This window comes from Ambystoma mexicanum, chromosome 10, assembly GCF_040938575.1.
Source record: "Ambystoma mexicanum isolate Mex_15411 chromosome 10, UKY_AmexF1_1, whole genome shotgun sequence".
Taxonomy (NCBI): domain Eukaryota; kingdom Metazoa; phylum Chordata; class Amphibia; order Caudata; family Ambystomatidae; genus Ambystoma; species Ambystoma mexicanum.
In genome coordinates, this window is record NC_090932.1 from 311,439,540 (window position 1) to 311,461,115 (window position 21,576).

Sequence of the window (21,576 nt, forward strand, 5' to 3'; positions counted from 1 at the left end):
AATGGGAATGGGGAGGCCGGATGCACCGGCACCGTTATCAACGGTGCCGGTGCATCCGACATGCTCATGCTCTGCTCGCGGGTGCCGGTACAGTCACCAGGTCAGACCTGGCAGCCACAATGGCACCCGCAAGCAGAACTCGTAGTTTGCCAGTCCGGGTACTACGGTACCAGCAAGCTTACCGGTACCGTAGTTCCCAGACCGCCATGCTTGTAATGAGGGCCATTGTGTTTTGTCCCCGTTGGTGCCGGTAATGACAGCAATCATTGTTTGTGAGAGTGTGCTCTCCCCTTATGACTTTCCGATTTATTCGGTTTTATTTTAATTGTGAGATTGGAAAGTAACATGTGGGGCTAGGTATGTGTGTAGTAAAGTGTGGCTGTGTTGAATTAGTATTCCGGGTATAATTTTCTAAGTGTGACTAGACCTGGGAGCTAGTGTTTTATATGAATCATGCCAATGATTTTAAGGGCTGACCTCTTTCAGTTGATCAGCATCTGTAAAGTTTGCTATTCATTTTTGTATTTGAAAAAGTGATATATAATCGATATTTATTTTGCTAATTGTATATCTTTAATAAGAAGTGTGTAAAAAAAAGCCTTGGATAAACAGTGGTGCGCTACCCACACAATACTGACCGAGGGGATTTTTTGAGTATTTTTTACATTGATTGTGATAACATGTGCAGCACTATTTTCCCCAGTGGAGGGATCAATTAGAGTGACCGAATAACTACTTGCCACCGAGACATTTTTATTTCCAGGTGCTTTTTAGTCCTGAAATATCCCAACAGTCTGGAGAAGTGGTGGGCAACCTGCAGCCCTCCAGATGTTTTGGCCTAGGACTTCCATGATAATTCTCCATTGACTACACTGGATAGGGCTGATGGGAGCTGGAGGCTCAAACATCTGGAGGGCCGCAGGTTTCCCACCACTGGTTTGGAGGAACGGTTCTGGGGCAAAGGACTAACCTACTGTTGCTTATTTACACTGTTAACCTGTTTTAACAATATGCAGAAACAAAGCACTTGAGATGTGCCCTGTGAGGTCTGAGATGTTCAAGTCCCTAATTTTAGTTTCCGAGCTACAGCCAGCTTTATAAATACCAGAATGCATAGTGACTATAAGAAGTGGTTTAGCATCTCAAATCTGAGCTGGGCTATTTTGAGATGTCTAATCTTCCCACTGGGTTATTCATGTGCTCCAGGCAGCGGCTTATTCTTTTTTTGATGCAAGCATGTAGCTTCTTGTTATGCGTGATGTGTATACACGCTAGAGAGCATTCCTTTAATGAGAAGATATCAATCATTGTTTAACCACCTAATAGTATGCACTCGTCAGGAGACACCAACAAACATTAGTCCACGCTCAGCGTCATAAAATCTGTAGTCAAAGCAATCTTTTTACCAGAAGAGTATTGCCAATAGGCACGGGTACAGGGTGGTCAAGGGCTAACGCAGTCCTTACTCAGCTGGGAAGATAGCTTAGGGGCAACACGCTTGTCCTAGAAACAAGACAGCACTGAGCAGCAAGGGTTTGTTACCTGGTCCTGTGCTTTTGCGCTGGAGTCCGGCATGAAACGGGTAATAAAAAAACATTTTTTTTTAAATACATGGTCATGAAGTGTGCGTGTACAATTGGTGATCCACACCCAATGTTGAATTCTTTGAAAGTAGTGTGTTGTATTTGAAAACAGAAAGCTCCCAAGGTACCGCAACCGGTTGAGTGACTGTTGCTGAGTTGTTATATGCTTCAAGATGCCATTAAGTTATATGGCTGTTTGCAATTCCTTCTAAAAGTGCATGTGCTGAAAAATGCACTGTGTGACAAGAGGGGTTGGGATGGTTGCTTACTCGTATTAAGGGAAGGGAGAAGGAATTTCTGTCCCGTTATAAAAAACAAAAATCAAAACTTGGTACCCATAAACCCTCAGATCAGTTTCCTAATGTTAGGTTATCTTGATGTATACCGCGCAGGGAGACCACAAGGGGCAGTCTCCAGGCGCTCACGTGGCTCTGCAAGAAAGCGGACAGGGTTGTTTAGTGAGGGAAGAGTGGTAGGTCGAGAACCAGGAGAAACTGGCGTCTATGTGTGTTGGCTTGTGTGTAACTGCTGTCAGCACAACAAACACATGTAATTTCGATTGAGCAGTTTGACAAGCCAATAAATAAAATGCACTCCTTGGGGTAAGATAATGAAAGGAAGGGGAACGAGTATATCATGGCTTTTGTGGGTGTATCCCTGCAAACAAGTAAACACAGTTTAAAGAAATCCATTTGGGCCAGATTACAGAAAACTTGCACTGGTGCAAGTGCAAATTTGCACTGTATTAAAAGTAGAGCAAAAATCTAAAAACACTAGGATATATTAGTGCTAGTATGGAATGTATTATCACTAGGGCACACGTTGCCCTAGTGCAAAAATACATTAAAAATGTATCTTTTTTGCACCAGACCAATGTTTGCCCTGATGCTTATACCATTCCAACTGCACTTGTCATGGTGCAATAGTTTTCTAATATGTCCCAGTGTTTTTTAAAATAGGGCAAACTTTGCCCTGGTGCTAATGCCGTGCAACTTTGCACTTGCACCGGTGCACATTTTCTGTAATCGGACCCCAGGTGTGTTCAAGTTTATGGAACAAGTTTCACTATGGAATTGTCTTTTTTTGTTGTTACATAATTCATTGTGATCGGAGCATTTAGCAAAAAAAAACAGTGTGCCCAGCTTGTGGGGAGCACGCTTTTATCAGAGAGGGCCCCTTCCCCAATAATATTCCCTGCCCATCTATTCCAGGTATGTTGTTCAGGAGGGGAGAAATCCACTGATGGGCCCATAGGTCAGTGCTCACCCTTAGAACCTGTAAGACAAGATAGCTGGACCATGTGAGGACATGGGGTGCAGGATTCACTTACTCCAACACGACTCAATAATGAGGACTCAGTAATTTGGCAAAGGGAAGTCCGTTTAATGACATGTACATTAAACAGGGAAACAAATTGAAATCAGCATCGTTGCGATCACCTGTCTCTCTTCAACTTCCTCGAACTTCAGTTGAACAGTAACTTTTATGCACCAATCTCATCATCATTGATGTCTAATTCTAAAAAAACTCGTCATGCAATATAATTGGTTAGGAAAGGTAACTTAAGTATAGGTGCTATATCTGTATATGATAATGGAGCATGTGGATTGGATAACTCTTATCGGGTGGGCGTCTACACCTTTCCCTCTACATCACACGTGATAGACGTCACTGCAAGTACGACGTCTCATTGGTTCTACGATATATAGGACCCTAGATAACTTGGTCCATTGTGATTGGGCAGGTTACACCCCTAGACATAAATCTCCACTTTTAATTAGCAGCAGGCAGGATAGACACCCAGGTGCCTGGTGTCCTAGGATTCACCCTGCCTCCTTTCTATCAATCAGTATCTTTGGGCTATGTGTCAATTAGTTGGCTGGGCATGGCCTCGAAACTGTAGCCTCATATCAGGAAAAGTTATGGGACCCTCGGGTTCTGGGTGACATCAGACATTGGTGCCTCCTTGCGCTTGGCTGGTCACGTGTCTGTTCACCATGAATCTGCTTCAGTTTCCAGTTTTCCGTGTATTTGATTCTTCTTTAGCCTTGGACCTGCCTGGGCCCCCCTTATCTTGACCTTCACGTGGCAGGCTGGTATGCTCTTAAGTTTCAATTCTCCGGAGTTGCCGCTCTCCTCCCTTCCTGGAGTTGACCTCGAATTCTCAAGCATGAGCTACTTCTTGCTGAGTTTCGATTCCACTCTTCCCTTCTCTTGCCTCTGGCTGGGTTACGAAACTTGGCCTGTTAGGCCTCTGGCAGCATGGGTATATTTCTGCTTTACAAAATGGAGTTGCACTTGGTATAATGTGCCTTATTGAGGTAGATATATGGTTGGCGCTTGCCGCTCTAATCTTCTAAGCATTGCAAGCAGTACCATTTTCTTAGCTTCTTGCGTTCCAAGCCTATTTACATGCATTAACTGGTTGGTTGCTTCCATCTTGTTTCATAGCAACGTTTCCTCATGTTTCAACATCGTCTCTTTCCTGTGTCCATTACATCCAATTCCATAGCTACTTGCACTGGCGTGTTATCCTTGATAGCAGTTTTCGTTCATCTGCGAGTCTGTCCAGGCCCTTGTGTCATTTCCACTGGCCTTCCATTAAGGCTCTTTGGGTTTCTTCGTGGACTGTCTGTAGGTACTCTTTGTTTCGTATCAGCAGCTGGTACGGCTGTCTGATAGGGTAACATGCTGCCCAGGGTTGTCTGGTTATGGGCGCTTGAACAGGTATGGATCTTCTGATGTACACTGGGCAGAGTCCGAGTGCAGCTCTTTGTTGGTTCATTTGTTCCTCATACGTCACATACCTTGGTGAGTACTCTCCTGGTACTTCGAAATGAGGGGGAGGGGTGCAGGCCATGTCTGGGACCTCCTCTACACTCCCCCCTCTGGTCGGTTCATCGACCACTTCTGCAATCTCCTTTGTATTTATTTCCTTTGATTCTTCGGTGTCATGTTCATCGTCTTCAGGGTTTGTACATGATGGTGTGAATGTCTGAGTCTTCGGGGTCCATATTTTTATCACCCCTTTAAAACTCCCTGCTGTTTTCACATGCTCATCTTTGTTCCAGGTCATTAGCTGAGATTGTCCATTTGGGCTGCAGTAGATCCATTTTCCTTCATACCTTCTTTGTTTCCTGGGATATGTGAATTTTGTTCCTTCTGGCGCAAATTCGCTATTTTTCACAAAGTCTCTAATTTCTTCGTCAGTCAGGTCTCTGGGCTTCCATCTTGGTTCGACATCAACCATTATTTTCATCCCAATGTCTTTCTTCACAGTTTTCTGGCATTGTATGATGATTATCTTGATAACACAAACTCCTAGCATTATCATTGCTAGCAAGGCTCCCAGAATCTTGAATATATCTGCCATCCATTGTGGGCTCCAAACCCGCAGTCATAATCCACTTCATCGCTTTCATCGATCATCTGGTTCTTCAGGTTTGTCAACATACTTATGGCTTCCGTTAGGGTTTCATTTTCTTCATCGTGCGATGGTACAAATGTGCAACATGATTCTCCGATTTTTGCACAAACACCTCCAACCTTTGCTGTGATCATGTCGAGCACATATCTGTTCTGGAGGGTCATCAGTCTGATTGCTCTCAGTTCTTCTCTGATTGCGTTAAATCCTTTTATTGTGGTGTTGATGGTCTGCAATAACTCCCATCTGGTTATCTGCAACCATTTAGCATTCACTCTAATTTGGATGTGTGGCAAGAGCAGTGTTGTGAATACTGTTGCTGTGAGACTGAATAGCCTATGCTCGTATGGGATCACATGGAATGCCTCTTCTGATTTGGTAGAAAAATAATGTTCCCTTTTCATCCTGGATATCAGTTCCACAGATCTCCTTTTCCTCAGATGAGCATCTGCTCTCGGGAAGCTGTCCAACCTCGGGTCGTTTTTTGGGATCGCTAGTGTACATATGCCTCCCCAGTTCTTTGGCAATCTTATATATGCCTTGGTTCCTCATGCCCAGCAATGGTTCATAATGACTGCGGTTCCTTGTGTCATTCCTGGGGCTTCAAAGATTCGTCTGCAGTTTGCATTCTCTCCCATCTTCCTCGTGCCATTACATCTGAAGCATAGTTTCAAGCTTTCCAGTGGTACTATTTGCAGGGGTTCTCCTCTGTCTTTGACCCATGTTAGCATCTTGACCAACTTCGGCCATAGAGATTTGCATAACCTCTGTGAATTCTCTATTGCTTCCTTGCAGGCTCAAGGACCATCTGCGCTCGGCAGATTACCACTCCTTCTTCCCATCCGTTTGGGGAAACCACTGTTCCCCAGATCTGCATTTGGCCCCTGTTCTTCCAGATTTGAGCCTCTTTTGCAGTTTTTGCTTGAATGTTCAATTTCGGGTTTATTACCCATCGCATTCCTGATCCTTTGACGCCAGGATTCTCGTATCTGATCACGTGATTCCTGGTATGCGCCCTGGTTCTTGTTTTAATATCCTGGACGTAGCCATCCTCTTCTCAAGAAACCCACAGCTGATCCTTCTTGTCCAGTTAACTATCGCCCAATTTCCATTACTCCCTTTCTTGGCAAACCCCTGGAAAAGTAGGCCATCTCTCAGCTTAACCTTCATTCCAATTCTGTTGGCTGTCTCCATGACCACCAGTCTGGCTTCAGAGCTGCCAGAAGCACGGAAACTGCTCTCCTAAACATCCGTGAAGATCTGCTCACCAACCTTGATTCTAACATTCCTTCTGTCCTCATCCTCCTTGATCTCTCTTCTGCCTTCCACACGGTCAACCATACCATCCTGCTCAACCGTCTCCGTTAAAACTTGGGTATCACTGATCAGGCTCTGGCCTGGCTGACATCTTTCCTCTCAGATCGACCCTCCCAGATCCAACTTGGGTCCTTCCTTTCATCTATCTTCCGCTCTACTTGTGGTGTTCCCCAGGGGTCTAACCTCTCGCCCTGGCTTTTCAACTAATACCTGGCAACTCTCGCCCACTGCATTGCCATTTTCTGCTCAAATTTCCAGTGCTACGCTGATGACACTCAACTCATTTTCAGGCTCCCCTCTGCCACCTCCTCTACCTCTCTCATCTCTGATTGCCTAACTGCCATTCAAGATTGGTGTGCCGCCAATGATCTTTGTCTGAATGCCAGCAAGACAGAGATCCTCCTCATCGGCACACCTTCACCATCCTTTCCCCTCACTCTCTGGCCGGCCTGCCTTGGCCCTCCTCCTACCCCCACCTGCGAGGCTAAGAACCTCGGGGTCATCTTTGACTCCACATTTTCCTTCTCTGCCCACATCTCTGAGGTCTCTAAAAAGTCAAATTTCCGACTGCACCTCCTCAGAGGTACTCTGCCTTTCCTCTCCTTCCCCCAGAAGATCATGATATCTCAAGCTCTGGTTCTCTCTAGCTTGGACTATTGTAACAACCTCTTTCTAAATCTACCTGCCTCTACTCTCCGCCCTCTGCAACTAATCCAGAACAGGACTGCAAGACTTGTCCTTGGCCTGAAGCCCTGGGATCGTATCTCTCCAGCTCTGAAATCTCTTCACTGGCTCCCAGTGGATGCAAGGATTACATTCAAAACCCTCTGCATGGTCCACAAGGCTTTCTGGGGCCTGGGTCAAAAATACCTTCAGCTACCCCTCCGCAAATACCTCCCCTCTCGAGCTCTTCGCTCCTCTACCTCCAACTCACTCAGGGTCAGTCATTTTTCTAAGAAACGAGCTGGGGGTAGATCTCGGTCTTCGGCTGGGGCCTCCCTCTGGAACAGCCTCCCTGCCACTCTAAAACTTGAGGAGAACCATCTCCGGTTACGGAAGCACCTCAAGACCTTCCTCTTTTCTTCTGCCTTCGCTTCCCCTCTCCCCTGCTGATCTGTTCTCTCTTGGCACCGTGCACCTGTCACCCTCCTGCACTGCCTCCGGCCCAACCCTTGCACTGGGGTCTGTATCTGTACCCATACAGCCCCCCCTTTTTCTTCCTGCACTTATCGGACCTACCCCGACTGCTGCCTTAAACCTAGCACTTGCAAATTGCTGGCTGCATTACCACTGTTTGTTGCATTTATTATTTATTGTTATTTATCTGTTTCTCCTCTGCTTCGCACTTTCCACCTCTCCCCCCTTCCATGCACTTTTCCCCTCCCCCCTCTCCCATGCACTTGCGCATTCTCAATGTCACTGGAGCTAGTAAGATCGCTGTTTTGTTCTCCCCTGTTCCCCTCCCTTGCTTTGTCACGCTCTGAAACACTTGTGTACGAGCGCGATAGAAATAAAATATCAATCAATCAATCATCTGGTAATCCTTTGCAGTTGCCCATATCAGTGAGGCATCTCTCCCCATAAATTGTCCTCTGATGTTGCATATTGCTACGTGTGACATTCAGTGTGCTGTGGGAACATCAATTTCTACAGCTACAAAGATCTTGGATTTTCCCATGCTGTACGGTAGAAGTGCACATACGAAGCATTCTGCTTCTGATTGCCTTACTTCCTTCATGTGCTGGTACCATATGTTGTTTCCGAGATGGGCTGTACTGTCAAGGTAATCATTGTGTTCATTGTTATCTTCATGCGGGCTTCTCTTAATTCTTAGTGTTTTTCTGTAGTTTGCTATTACTATGTCTCTAAATGCGTCTGTGCCGCTTTTCCACTCTGTGCGTCTTGGTAGAGCAGGCTGCTTCGGCTGCATCGCAGTGGTAGGAGAAGGTTTTGCGTTTCTTTTCTTTTCCTTTTGTAATCTTTCATCGCGATTCTCTAACTGCCATAGGCTCACCAACTCCCCTGCGCATGGTGTGTCTTAGGTCTGGTGCTTGTTCTTAGTGCTGGAACTGGCGTGTTTGCTGTTGTAGTCTCTATAGTTCTGTTTTTCAGCTCTTCGTGCAGTTTCTTTGCTCGGACAGTAAATAGGAACAAATAATCTGTCAGCATTCGTGTTTTCTCTGTGAGTCCCTCTGTGGCTGCTTCTGTTCTTTTGAGGGATTTTGCTATTCCCTTTCTCTTTGGTTTCTCACTTGGTTCTCCTTGGTTACTTCCACTATTTTCTGGAACTGATTGTTCGGCAGGCAGTCTTTCCTTTTTCTGCTGCCTTCGTTGGAGGCCCTGTAGCCATTGACACTTGCCCTTGTCTGTGTGCATCCTGTGTGTGTGTGCGTGCAGTGGTTTCATTCATTCCGTGCTGACCCTGTCTCCAGCTTTTCTCGTCATTCGTTACCTCAAATGTGTCTGAATTACTGCTAATTATGTTTAATTTTAGTTCATTAACTGTACCATCATGTTTTCTTGGGACTGGGATGACTATATAGGGTCTGGGTGCTTTCGCAGGCCCCAGACGTTTATTATCTGGTGGGTGCACTGAGATTGGAACACTTCGTGCACCAATAAAGAAAGCAGTTCTGATAGTCAACGACAGAAAGACAATGATAATAACTACGCATATACACATAATAGACTTGTAGGACATCTGGCAGCATTTCCTTCCAGGGAAGCGGGGACGCCCCTGTGCTGGTGGTAAAACCAAGTTACTGTTCTGTGCCCCCATTTCAAACAAGTCCCTAGTCAGTTATTTATTCCTCTTCTTGCTCTGATCTCGTAGCTCGTGAGTTTATTGCTACTAAAGTGACGATTGCTTTTCGTGTGTCCCCCCTCTTGCGGGTGCTGTCGGTAATCTCTGGGTATGTAGTACAGTTCTTGTGCTAGACTATGGAAAAGGGTTAGACTAGCAACTTTGGTACATCACATTCATAATGCATATTTACTGTAGGTAAAGACCCAGTGCATTCCTCGAATGTGCCTTGGTCCTGAGGACATGCTGGAACCTGTTCAATGCGAAGGAATGAAAAGATGGAACTGCTACAAATCACACAAAAATAAAATGTAGTAAAAATAAAAATGAAACTGAACATGAAAAAATAAAACATAAAAATAAGGAAAAATAGAGGAAAAAGTAAAAAAGAAAAATAGGATGGTGTAGTTCTTGTCTCTGCTCTCCTCGATCTGTCTTGTGGTGGAAAATTGAAGAACTGTGTCTCTGTCCTCGATTTGTTCCACAGCGAAAGTCTCACTGGAACCTCCTAAGGTACTCTCGCTGGAAGTTAGATAGCCCCACCTGGAGCATTATGCCGTGGAGGAGTGTACCCATGTGTGGGGCGTTGGCTGGATCTCTAAGGAAGGTGATGACGTCATCATCTGCAGGCCTCCCCACCATTTCCGGATAGTCTGTGACTAGTCTAAGCCGGACGTTGTGTGCCAGCCGGGTGTCTTCGGGTGATAGGGACATTTGTCCTTTTTGGCTGGGTCCTTGTCATGAGCTTTTCTTTTGATTTGCACAGTCTCTGCACCTTCCTGTTGTGTGGACTACCACGAGGTGATTTAGTTTAGTCCACAGCTGGTTCAACTGAGCTAGATTTCTTGGGTCTCTGATGAAAGTGCGTGTGTCAGTTGTTCTCCCGGCAAGTCCTGGGCATTATTCGATTATTTGAAAGAACAAATTAAATGTGAGTTCATCAATGTCTACTGACGGTGGAAGCATTTGTCTCTTTTCCACTGTGCTCAGGCAGCTCGGCGAAGGCTTCCGTGATGACAGTCAGCAGTTGCCAGATTACTTTTTTGTTGGCAGGGTCTTGAATAGAGTCTGTGACACTGGTTTCTCTCCCGATGAGTGACGGATCTGATATTACCAGCAGATGGAAGTAGATTAGTATATCCCACTTGAGGTCTCTGCTAGGAGATACCATAAGTTCTGTGAACAAAGTCTTGACACTGGTTGCTTTCAGGACGCTGTGTTACGCTCACAGAAAATGTTTTATTCGCAGTCTAACAGGATCTTGATTCTTGACACTACTTGAGCGATGTGATTTCGAAGTACGTTTTATAAGCTTTGTTGTGGCTTTGTATGTGTAGTTCTCTTCTTTATCCTGCAACTGTGGTGCACAGAGTGTCCATATTTGTGTTCCTTATCACCTTTCCCTCGTTTGGGGAAATGTTCTTATTTAAAAGTCACAAATTGAAACAGAGTTGTTTTGTCATTGTTTTTCTGCTCATGTGTCCTTCTTCCTTGCCATGGATCTTGTCTGCACGTGCTGAGGTTCTTCTCCGTTGTCTGTGGCTTCTTTATGGTTGGATGCAGCTGGAGGGCTTTCTCCTATAAAAGGTTTAATGTCATTCAGGAAGAGCCATGCCCTTCTGCCCTGGACATTGACGGCTGAAGGAGTGCAGTCCTCTACGTTGAAAGGACCATTAAATCGTGGCTCGTCCCACCTCTTCTGTGTAAAGTTCGTTATCAGTACAGCATCTCCGGGAAAGACGAGGGGCGCACATAAACCTTGCACGGTGTCTGTTTCAGCATTTCCTGTTGTATTTTGTACTGTGCTGCACCCCTTTCACCGTCGCTGCAGCTTGCCTGAAATGACAGACGCTGGATGTCATACAATTCAAGTAATCCTGCATCTCTGTCCCCAAAACCTCTCTCAGCTGGGCATCAGATCTAGCTCTATCTCAGTGGTAAGAGGGGTCCTCATCCTTCTGCTTGTGACTATCTTGTGCGGCGTGAGATGATGGTCGGAACCTGGTTGGTTCCGAAGTGCATACAATGCCAGTGGTAGACAGTAAAGCCATCCCTTTTTTAATGTGAGTTTCAGCTTGGCTAGCCTCTCCTTCAATAAGCCGTTGAGCCGTTCACATATGCCATTCCCCTCTGGATGATACACCGACGAGAACTTGTGCTTTATACCAAGCAACAAGCTGATCTGCTCGAACATTGAATTGACAAAGTGAGCCCCGTTATCGGACCTCATTACCTCGCACACCCCCCCATCTAGGGAACACTTCCCTCACCAGAAATTTGGCAGCACAGGTAGCATCTGGGTGTGTACAAGGACCTGCTTCTATCCATCTAGAGAATGGACACACCACCACAATTAAATATCTGTACCCGTTGCATACTTGAATCATGTTGACATAGTCAACATGCAGATGCTGAAATGGCCCATTTGGCCGGGGAATTCCTCCTCTCATTACCTTTAATGTGTGCCCAGCGGTGAAATGCTGGCAGATAATGCAGTTCACCATGAAAAATGCAACCTGCTCTGTTAAATTCGGTGTAAACCAGTCTTCTGCGAGCGTTGCAGCGAGATGTTCCTTTGTCATATGTATAGGGTAGTGTAATTGCTCCAATGCTACCTTTAGTAGGGCGACAGGCATTACTGGTTTAACAGTGCTGTCTTGCCTCCACAATCCGTCAGAGGGGTTTAAAGAACACCCTCAACGCTTACACAAATTCTTTTCCTCCTGAGATGCCTCCCCCTGGAGCTCCATTAACTGAGTCTGGCCTATGTTGTTATAGGCCTCGGGTGTGGCTTGTGCTACCATCATCCCCTCATGGGTACGTGCCACCTACACGTCCATGATCGGTTCACTCTTGGATGCCATACGCCTGGCTTCCGTGTCTGCTTCATGATTTCCATGTGACACAAAATCCGTCCCTTTTGTGTGGGCGGCGCATTTCACGACTGCTATGCCCACTGGAAGCTGTAGTGCCTTAATCAGCCTGTCCAATAAGGCTGCGTGCTGCACTGGCGTTCCGTCTGCTCGGAGCTAGCCCCTCCTTTTCCAGCACGCTAGGCCTGCGTGCACTGTGGATGTCACATAGTTGGAGTCACTGTACACCGTTAATTCCTGGTCTGCATGATTCTCAATGGCGAGTATCAATGCCAATAGTTCTGCAGCCTGTGTCGAATAATGAGATGGTATTCGTGCACTAACGAGTACTTGAAACTCTCCATTCGCTAGGTGTTTTACCACGGCCACGCCTGTATATCTTTGTCCGTTTTCTTGGTCGATTATTGATGAGCCGTCAATAAACACGATCTCACCACCTGCCAGGGCATTTTCCTTTACCCTGGGGATTTCATCATTGAATTCCTCATAATTCACACAGTCTTGCATAGGTTCTCCCACTGTGACTGGCTCGGCTATGAACGTAGCTGGATTCACAGTTTTACATCGCACTATTTTGATCAATGGGTTGGGGATAATCACCTCATATGCAGATGCTCTCTGAGACGTCAGCGTGCCCTTTGGCTTCTCTAGCATGGCGAATAGTGAGTGCTCAACGTATAATGTCATGGAGCGCCCCATCACAAAGGATGATGCCTTTTGAATTGCGAACGCGGCAGCAGTTGATTCTGTTCGCATGGGAAGTGGCCCTTCATGACCGGGTCCCGACTCCCACTGTAGTACGCTTGGGGCTTATACCCCAGCGAAGTTCGCTGTGCGAGTGCTGCTGTCATAAAATTACCATTGGTATGCGAGAATAGGTAAAATTCCTCTGCATAATTAGGAATCCCGAGAACTGGGGCCTTACAAATCGCCCCCTTGAGTTCTGCAAACCCCCTTTCCATTGTCTCAGTCCATTCAACTGTTTCCTTTGTTGCCTCTGCTTTCTTTAAAGCCTGAAGCAAGGGCTTGGTATACGAGTTGTAGTCGAAGACCCATGCTCTGCCATAATTGGATATGCCTAGGAAGCTCTGCATTTGTTTTATCGTGAGCGGCTTAGCCGTATTCATGATAGCTTCAGCCCTTTCTGGGGTTATCTTTTTCCCCTCATGAGAGATTAGCTGGCCTATGTACAGCACCTCTAGTTGACAGTATTGTAATTGTTCCTTATCGACTTCATATCTTTTCTCAGCTAGTGTAGTCAGTAGCTGGACAGAATCACGCCTGCATTGTTCCTCAGTGATGCTGTAGATCAGAATGTCGTCCACATATTGCAAAACGACACTATCTACTGCAAAATTGCTTAGGTCCATTTGCAGGACTCTATTGAAGATAGATGGAGACTCACAATAGCCGTGTGGCAATCTCGTGCTTTTCAGACGCATTTGTCTGAAGGTAAACGACGTCAGGTCTTGCGAATCATGGTGCAACGGGATTGAGTAAAAAGCATTTTTCAAATTGACCACCGTGAAATATTTTGCCTCGGTGGGTATGTTGCATAGAATTGTAGACGGGTTATGGACTAGAGGGAACTTGGCTTCAACAATATTGTTTAATGCTCTTAGATCTTGGATTAAATTTGATTTTTTTACAGGATAAATCACTGTGTTGCAGGGCGATTCTGACATCACTAGGATACCCTGCTCCATCATGGTGGAAATTGTCTTCCCGATCCCTTCATCCGCTTCTCTGGACATGGGATATTGTCGCGCCTTGGTAGAATTGCTCCCGGTTTCAGTTTAATTTTCACTTCACCTGCCCACTTCAGAAGGCCTACGTCATAGGGCCCTGTAGTCCATACTGCGACAGGCACTTGGGCCATGTCATCTTCGAAGTATTCTGGGCGTATCAGTGCCAGCATCATTCTCTGTGCCAACTCTCGTTTCATCATTTTGACCCAAAATATGAGACTCACTTCCACCCTCGTCTCTTCTAGGTCATGGTGCTCTTCGAACAGATCATCATCGGTGACGTCAGTCACTTGATACCCTTCTTCAATGGCGATAATCGCTCACCATTGTCTGCCTTCGTCATCGCATCCTTCGACCAATGCTACTTTCCCTCGCATTGCAGCAGATTGTATCATTAAGGGAAAAACGTGTCCCTCTTCTTCGTGCATAGGTATTCTTGGTCTGAATAGGAACTTATCAGGTGTCCTCATAGTTCTGTCAGCGAGGCCTGGAAACCCCGCCATGAGCACCCGCACACCATACGCGAAGACCTCTGGCTCCAATGGTATAGACCTCATGGCTATGCGTCCTGAGTATGCTCTGATCATTTTGCACACATTTGAATAATGCATTCCTGGTGTGGAGCACACTATACCATTCTCGGTAAACGAGATTGTCATATCCAATTTTGTCATCAAGTCTCGACCCAGGATGCATTCATTTCACACTCTCCTACAGAGACTGGGAGCGCATCTGTAAAGGGAACTCTACTGTGAGCTCCTGTGAAACTCTGAGTATCTATGGCCTCGCCGGACAAGGAAAACTTGCCTTCTCGTATGCACGAGCGCATTGCTCCTGTGTCAACTAAGAAGGAATATTCTCTGCCCCCTATGACGACATTCACCCTAGGTTCCCTATTACGGTCTGGTGTCACTGATGGGATAGAGCACATCAGAGTCTCCCTTGAGCTGTCCTATTTTATATATAGGTTCGGCCCACTGTATACCTGTGGATATCCCCCATTTCCAGGGTTGACTCCCCCTCCGGAGTTAGTGCCCTGAGGCAATTGCTGCGGTGCCTGCTGGGATTGTCCCTGTGGCGGGTTCCCCATGTTTGAGGGTTGAACCACTTGCTGCGCACCTTGCTGCAAGCTGATGCCTGCTGTTGTACTGTGTGATTTTGTGCACCGCCCTGGTGTGGGACGGCAGGCTGATTCACCATGCCTGTTCCCATTCTATAACCGTTTTGCCATATGCTTAGGCTTCTGCACATGCGCACCACGTGTCCTGTTATTCCACATTATTCCACATAGCCAACACACCGGTGGTGGTCCAGCCATCTGTCCATCCGGCGTGGCTGAACTGCCCATCTGTACATTTTGAAATCCACCTTGGTTACCTCGAAACCCTCCCTGGTTACTCTGCCATCCTCTTCCTCCGAAACCCCTACCTCTCGGATAAAATCCTGTGTTACCCTGGTTATTCTGGGATGGGTTAGCTGCTGATTGCGCGCTTGGTTCAGCTGGGTTTGTCAGCATGGCTCCCTCAAGAGCAAATTTTGAGAGTTTCTTTTGCACCATCTTAGCCTCCTCACCCTTACGAGTTGCCTCCTTTTTTCGTTTCTATTCTTGCAACAATCTAAAATAGTGCGCAATTGTCAACTGTGTTTCAGCCCAGGGTTTAGCTTCTACTCCTACTAATTTTTTTGAGCTGCTTTTGCACCGGTTCAGGCAACCCCTGGCATAATATGTGGTAGAATACAGGGATAGATTTCGTCCAAGACTCATGCGTTTCGAGCACCCATGCGTCCTGAAAATTCTGGATATGAATCAATGGATCCTCTGACTCTTTCATTTTTCGTATCATTATAGCTCCCATATTGGAAGTGTCAGGGTAAAGCGTTCGTAGTGCTTTCCACACTGCTGCTCTACAATTATTAAATGGCACTCCATCATGGGAAGTGTTAATTAGGGTTGCTCTAGGGTACCCAGCCCGTTTCCATACATCGTTTGCCCTTTCGCCAAGTATGGCGATCAGGAGGCCCTTAATGTCCCCTATAGCTAAGGTGACGCCCCCTGTCATTTTCTCTAACTCGTGTATCCACTTCCCGGCTCCCGATGTCAGCATTGGGAGCTTGTTTTTCAGGTTTTCTCGGTCCATGTGTGGCCATGGGATATATTGTGGTCTTGCTCCCCCTTTCTCTAACAGTGGGAATTGGAATGCACAGTCTTCCTTTTCTTTCCCCATAGCTCTCCTGTCTACCACTGGGGTAGCATTCCCACCTTGCCGTCTCCCTGGCAATGCCCTTAATCTATCTGCATAGGTATGTGCTGACCCCCCCTCTGACCGTGGGGTGATCCTTCATGTTGGCCGGACTGCGCGGCAGACTTCGGTGTCCAAATTACAGACTCGCTAGCGCCTGACCTCCATACCTCTCAGTCCCCTGGGAGCCATTTTTCGCACCTTCTCCCTTCTTCGTGTGCCTCGTCCTGCGTCTCCCCACCTGAGTCGGATTCTGATTGTTCCCAATTTACGCAACTCCTTGCATCTTCTTCATTCTGCCCAATCTCCAGTCTGTCTAGGGACAGTCCCCTGCTCCCACTACATCGAGTTGCATCCTCAGTGTCATATACCTGCGTGCTCTCTAAGTGTTCATCTTCCCTTTCCCCATGGGATATCTGCTCCAACCTCATCTCATCGTATATTTTGTCAATCGTTTCCCCAATGCTTCTGGTATCGAAGTCATCCTCAATATTTGCCCCACTCATACCCGGTACCGAGTCATTTGCAGGAAAGAATTCTTCTATGTCCTCCCACTCTACAACAGGATTGGGTTTTTCGACTTCCCGCTCCAAATATTCCAGATCCCGTGTCTGCGCTTACGTTCTGCTTCCTCATTTATTTCTTTGCGCTTCTTCGCTTCTTCTCTAGCCTTATCTGCTTCCCTCATCCTTTCGTCTCTACGTTCCGTTGCCCTTCTAATTTCCTCATCTTCTCTTCACTCTCTTCTCGCATACCCTTTGCTCCTCTTCCAACCTTTGCTTATTCTGTCTGCACTGGTCGTAGGCTGCCTTCTGTTTGCGATTGAGCGGTTTCTCTTGCTCTTCGCGATATAGTTGATCTCGCTTCAGCCTATGCTTCCTTCTTGTCCTTTCATCCCTTGCCTCCATTCCTTTTTCTCTCTCTCTTCTCTGCATCTCATCAGCCCTCTCTCGTGGTCTTAGGTCATCACTTCCTTTTCCAAAAAAGCTTCAGCAATATCTGACCTCCTATCCATTCGTCTTTTGCGACTGCTATCTCATCAGTTCTATCTTCATTTCCCTTTCGTTTCTTTCCCTCGCTCTCCTTATCAGGAGGTGCACAACTCTGTGCCTGGTCCTTCCCTCCATCTTCACGTCTCTCCTTGTCTCTCGGGACCGTGGAGGCAAAATTGTTTTCCTGTTCCTTTCCCTTATTGTCATCACTACTGTACGTAGGCGACTCATATGCGGGATTGCTATACCCAGTGGCTGCCTTAAGTTCACTTAGCGGGTAAAGCCCCTCTGTCTTACTGCCCTCAATGACTGGCTTAGGCAGGGCTGGTGGCGCGGTAGGCGTCACACCCCCCTCTGTGCATACGTTTAATATCCAGTCTGCAGGAGGCTCTTCCTCCTTCATCTGCTCAAACATCTTCCACAGTTCTAGAACAGCAAGACGTTTCTCTATCTTCTTGCCTGTATATGTGGCATGTAGATAAGTCGTCATGTGTTGTAAGACGGCTTTAGATAGGGTCCCATTCTGTGGCCAAGGCATAAACATCTTGTGGGCGGTACCCTTAGCCGACTCTGTGCTGTACTATTTTTACTTGGGTGCATGCTTAGGTAGTTGCTTGCACAGATGCCCAAGTGGGGTAACCTCCTCCATTCTCAATTTCCCTACCAACAATACTTATGTAGTTTTTATCCTTCCAATAGTATGAGCGAGCACCAAACACGCAAGCTCCAATCCAATCTCTTCCTGCCAAAATTCTATACTCTCAATTTACTAAAGAATATCAATCCACTGGCGATTCCCTCTCAGTTACGGAATCGTGTAAAACCAAAATTTAATTTCAAGCAATCAATGATACAGTTCTTTTTACATTTGATGTACAACAGAACACATATGACAGACACTTGACAGACTAGACGGACACCAGCTGGTCATACATGTACCTGCCTTCTAATCAATACCCCATCATGGAGTTTTAACAAACTCCTTTGATGCGTCTTTAAACGTCACCGTAGTCTAATTGTCCCTTATTATATGGGCTATGAGTTCATGTTTCTTCTGACCGTTGTATTAAAGCGCAGGAACAAGGTGAATCCTTAAATTTTTTCCTCAGGTGCCCCCCCGGTATCCTTACGTTTTTTCTGTCGGGTGCCCCCCCGGTATCCTTATGTTTTTTCTGTTGGGTGCCCCCCGGTATCCTTACGTTTTTTCCTCGGGTGCCCCCCCCCCGGTATCCTTACATTTTTTCTGTCGGGTGCCCCCCGGTATCCTTACATTTTTTACTCGGGTGCCCCGCCGGTATCCTTATGTTTTTTCTGTCGGGTGCCACCCCCCGGTATCCTTACGTTTTTTTCCCCGGGTGCCCCCCCGGTATCCTTATGTTTTTTCTGTCGGGTGCCCCCCGGTATCCTTACGTTTTTTCCTCGGGTGCCCCCCCCGGTATCCTTATGTTTTTTCCTTATACTCGAGTCCTTAACCCCTTATATTTATACAGTTTCCTCTAATTCTGACTATTTTATTTTTTCTCCACCACCCACCGTTACCTTTCCCTTATTTGTTCTAATTCCTACAAGACATTTGCCAAAGTAACGAGTTTGTTGTTTCACTCACCGATCACATTGTTTCCTCTCTGGAGCTTCGGAATCACCGCCCCTTCCTCTACAGCCTCTTGCGGTCTTTTCGTCCGATTGGCTGCCCGTGGGAATGAGAAGGGTTATGCTTGGAAAGGCAGGTTCCTTCAGACCCACTGCAGATTTTTTATGAATTTACACTATCATTGTCCACGGGAAGCTTCTCAGTCTACTCAGCCGGAATGGCGAAAGGACTTGTGATATTGCCGAAGGCCTAGAGTTACTTTGTGCCGTCGGTCTATGGGTGTCTTAAAATATATAGATCAATAATCAATCGATGGCCGAAACCATCCTCTACTACCAAGTGTCCAGGAGAGGAGAAATCCACTGACGGGCCCATAGGTCAGTGCTCACCCTTAGAACCTGTAAGACAAGATAGCTGGACCATGTGTGAGATGGGGTGCAGGATTCACTTACTCCAACACGATTCAATAATGAGCACTCAGTAATTTGGCAAAGGGAAGTCTGTTTAATGCCATGTACATTAAACAGGGAAAGAAATGGAAATCAGCATTGTTGCAATCACCTGTCTCTCTTCAACTTCCTCAAACTTCAGTTGAACAGTAACTTTTATGCACCAATCTCGTCATCATTGACGTCTAATTCTAAAAAAACTTGTCATGCAATATAATTGGTTAGGAAAGGTAACTTAAGTATAGGTGCAATATCTGTATATGATAACAGAGGATGCGGATTGGATAACTCTTATCGGTTGGGCGTCTACACCTCTCCCTCTACATCACACGTGATAGACGTCACTGCAAGTACGACGTCTCATTGGTTCTACGATATATAGGACCCTAGATAACTTGGTCCATTGTGATTGGGCAGGTTACACCCCTAGACATAAATCTCCACTTTTAATTAGCAGCATGCAGGATGGACACCCAGGTGCCTGGTGTCCTAGGATTCACCCTGCCTCCTTTCTATCAATCAGTATCTTTGGGCTATGTGTCAATTAGTTGGCTGGGTATGGCTTCGAAACTGTAGCCTCTTATCAGGAAAGGTTATGGCACCCTCGAGTTCTGGGTGACATCAGACGTTGGTGCCTCCTTGCGCTTGGCTGGTCACGTGTCTGTTCACCATGAATCTGCTTCAGTTTCCAGTTTTCCGTGTATTTGATTCTTCTTTAGCCTCGCCACCTGCCTGGGCCTGCCTTATCTTGACCTTCACGAGGCAGGCTGGTATGCTCTTAAGTTTCGATTCTCTGGAGTTGCCGCTCTCCTCCCTTCCTGGAGTTGACCTTGAATTCTCAAGCATGAGCTACTTCTTGCTGAGTTTCGATTCCGCTCTTCTCTTCTCTTGCCCTGGCTGGGTTACGAAACTTGGCCTGTTAGGCCTCTGGCAGCTTGGGTATATTTCTGTTTTACAAAATGGAGTTGCACTTGTATAATGTGCCTTATTGAGGTAGATATATGGTTGGCGTTTGCCGCTCTAATCTTCTACTAAGCATTGCAAGCAGTACCGTTTTCTTAGCTTCTTGCGTACCAAGCCTATTTACATGCATTAACTGGTTGGTTGCTTCCATCTTGTTTCACAGCAACATTTCCTCACGTTTCAACATCTTCTCTTTCCTGTGTCAATTACATCTAATTCCATAGCTACTTGCACTGGCGTGTTATCCTTGATAGCAGTTTTCGTTCATCTGCGAGTTTGTCCAGGCCCTTGTATCATTTCCACTGGCCTTCCATTAAGGCTCTTTGGGTTTCTTCGTGGACCATCTGTAGGTACTCTTGGTTTCGTATCAGCGGCTGGTACGGCTGTCTGATATGGTACCGTGCTGCCCAGGGTTGTCTGGTTATGGGCGCTTCAACAGGTATGGATCTTCTGATGTACACTGGACAGAGTCCCAGTGCAGCTCTTTGTTGGTTCATTTGTTCCTCATACGTCACATACCTTGGTGAGTACTCTCCTGGTACCTCGAAATGAGGGGTAGCGGTGCAGGCCATGTCTGGGACCTCATCTACATTGTCATTAAGTGGTCGCCCGGGGTCGCAGCTGTGACCCCTGAGGTCTCCCTTGCTACACCTGTGGTCTCCCTTGCTACCCCTAAAAAATATGTATATATTTTATTATTTTTGTTTATTGAAAGTCCTGGGCTGTGGCCAGTGCCATGTGGCTCTGTGTGGCTGGAGTGGCTGGCTCTCTTGTCCAGGCCTAAAAAAAACAAAGGGGTTTCCACAAGTGTAACACTTTTAACAGTGACCCTAAATAAGAAAGAATAGGAATAACAAATGTGTCTTTCTGGAATTCGATACAATAATTGCTAGACTCATTCAAGGTTAATTTCAGGCACACTTCAGGGGGTGAGTCACTGAGTTAGTCTGTTCTTAAATACCTCAAATTCACAATGCAGCCAATAACTTCCAAAAAGCATTTAGAGTAGAATGAGCATCCATTTCGGACTATGCATTTTGCTTTTCGCAAGTTGCAGTTATAGCCTGTTTTTTTCTGCCGTTGTCGCTGTTCCGATCATCTCAAGACATTCGATCTCGGTGTCCTCGGTCCCTTGAAAAAATCCTTGTGCCTAAAAGTTTGTATACAGCATGGACATTTTGACTATAGCACATAAAGTGGCCCGTGATTTCATTGTGCCATAATTAATGCTTTGTTGTAATGTGTCTATCTTTCCTATCTCTGTGGCATGCTGTTCAGGATGTTTGTTTGCATGTATGAGGTAACGAGTGCCCAGAGTACGGGATGCCGTGCGAGTGCGCTGCTTTACCTGCGCTACTCTAAATTCTTTAATACACAGTTATGAACCCTCCCAATGGCATGCATTTTGCCAACCTCTGAGGCCTGAAAAGTAGATTCAGGCAGGCTTGCCATGTGGCCACTTTTGCACCAGACCTGCTGATGAACCGGCCTGCTGTTTAATCTCAGTTACCAGTTTAATGGTATCCACTACAGAGTGTAATTCGCTTTCTGACTTTGAGAACATTCAGACATGTAATTTCTCATTTTACTATA

General features: G+C 46.2%; 1 protein-coding gene across 1 annotated transcript in view; it reads right to left on the bottom strand.

Moving 5' to 3' along the window:
* The window catches only part of EFHD1 (EF-hand domain family member D1), a 372,581-nt gene that overhangs the window by 152,701 nt on the left and 198,304 nt on the right, over positions 1–21,576 (bottom strand). The gene's annotated exons all lie outside the window — the stretch shown is intronic.